The sequence below is a fragment of the Rutidosis leptorrhynchoides genome, chromosome 10 (assembly GCF_046630445.1).
Source record: "Rutidosis leptorrhynchoides isolate AG116_Rl617_1_P2 chromosome 10, CSIRO_AGI_Rlap_v1, whole genome shotgun sequence".
In the NCBI taxonomy this organism is placed as follows: Eukaryota; Viridiplantae; Streptophyta; class Magnoliopsida; order Asterales; family Asteraceae; genus Rutidosis; species Rutidosis leptorrhynchoides.
The window spans coordinates 236,251,129-236,253,191 of record NC_092342.1 but is presented as its reverse complement, the minus strand read 5'-3'; the positions used below and the strand labels follow the sequence as shown (position 1 = coordinate 236,253,191).

The 2,063-nt window shown below is 36.8% G+C and overlaps 1 non-coding gene across 1 annotated transcript; it reads right to left on the bottom strand.

Annotated features, from left to right (window-relative positions):
• Window positions 1–1,262: 1,262 nt before the first annotated feature.
• Window positions 1,263–1,369, bottom strand: LOC139873690 (small nucleolar RNA R71). Its single transcript, XR_011767417.1, has one exon. It is a non-coding gene; the product is annotated as a small nucleolar RNA R71 (small nucleolar RNA).
• Window positions 1,370–2,063: the final 694 nt, after the last annotated feature.

Here is a 2,063-nt window from a genome sequence, read left to right as displayed (position 1 = left end):
AGATTTTTAGACTATAGTTACAATTTTTAGTATTAAGTTTAGTTTTGCATAGTTATTTTTATTTCTAGAATTTTTAGGTTTGCCGTAAAATCCCTTAAGTGCTTATTCCTTAGACTAAGATTTAGGTGCTTTAGAATTTTGCGACGCCGTTTTTCGCGCTACTTTCTTATTTTTATTTTTCGACGCCTATTTTTCGACCTTTTATTTTTCGACATTTTTCGACGCGCAATCTATTTTTTTCTTATTTCTCGCCATTCTAGTTTTTAGGACTTAGAATTTTTTCTACTTCTTCTCTAAATTTCTTTAAATTACGAAAATTTATTTTAAGTGGTTAAATTGATAGACATCAAAATTTTCTGGTTCGTAGTAATAGTTGGATTTGTACGTGGACCGGGTTATTGGAGCCAAACAGTACTCAATTATATTGAGACCAAACGAATCCTGCCCCTCTGCTGCATCTTTTGGCTATTCGAAACGTGGGCAAAATCAGAAAAGTCTATTGATTGGATAACTTATTATAATTTTTCTTTCCTTTTAAAAACTAATAGGATATTCAGTGAATGCACCGAGCAAGACGTTCACCACCTTTTGTACGTTCACCACCTGTAACTAGATCAAGACATTTAGCAAATATAACCGCCGTTGATTTTTCTTTAGAATCGTCATCCAGTCGACCAAGTACTTCAGTTCAAATTTCCGATAATCCATTTTTTGAACCCAACCTCACAATTGAGAATCCAGAGAATATTCAGGAACGGTTCGTAGATCCTGAACCACTAAACTTTCCTCCGGAGCCACCAATCATTCAAACAGAGATTGTTGAGGAACGAACCATTAAATCAGAATCATCTAGTGATACCGATTCAACGAATTCAATTATGGAAGTAACGGAACCTCTAAGTATGGAAGATCGAATGAGAGCTAAACGCACGGGCCAAGGTCACGCCATTATTAAGCCAGAAGTTAATGCGCCAGATTATGAAATCAAAGGACAAATTCTACACATGGTAACTAACCAATGCCAATTCAGTGGTGCACCGAATGAAGATCCTAACGAACACCTTCGTACGTTTAAAAGAATTTGTACACTATTCAAAATCCGAGAAGTGGAAGATGAGCAGATCTATCTCATGTTGTTTCCCTGGACTTTAAAGGGAGAAGCCAAAGATTGGTTAGAATCGTTACCTGAAGGGGCGATTGACACATGGGATGTCTTAGTTGAAAAATTTCTTCAAAGATTCTTTCCGGCATCTAAAGCCGTGAGACTTCAAGGAGAAATTGTTACGTTCACACAAAAGCCAAATGAAACATTATATGAGGCGTGGACAAGATTCGGAAGGATGTTGAGAGGATGTCCTCAACACGGTTTAGACACTTATCAAATAGTACAAATATTCTACCAAGGTGTCAACGTTGCTACAAGAAAAGACATCGACATAACAGCTGGTGGTTCCATTATGAAAAAAACCGCAACTGAAGCTTACAAAATTATTGATAACACTGCTTCCCACTCTCATGAGTGGCATCAAGAAAAAGATATCTTTCGATCATCTAAAGCGGCTAGAGCCAATTCTAGCCATGACTTTGATTCCGTTTCCGCAAAAATAGATGCTTTTGAAAGACGAATGGAAAAGATGAATAAAGATATTCACGCAATACGAATCAGTTGTGAGCAATGCGGTGGACCACACTTATTGAAAGATTGTCACATTGAACTAACGATGGAACAACGTGAGAATGTTTCCTATATGAACCAAAGGCCGGGAAATAATTATCAAAATAATTATCAACCGCCAAGGCTAAACTTCAATCGAAATCAAAACATTCTTTATAATCCAAATGGACCAAACAATAATTCGTACAACCAACAAGGTCCGAATAACCAACCGACTCAAACCAACACTTTCAATCAACAAAGACCTGGCTTGTATAAACCACCACAACAAACCGAAGAGAAAAGGCCAAATCTAGAAGAAATAATGGCAAAGCTAATGGAATCTCAAACACAATTTATTACATCTCAAACCCAAACGAACGAGAGGTTTGATCAGTCATTAAGAACT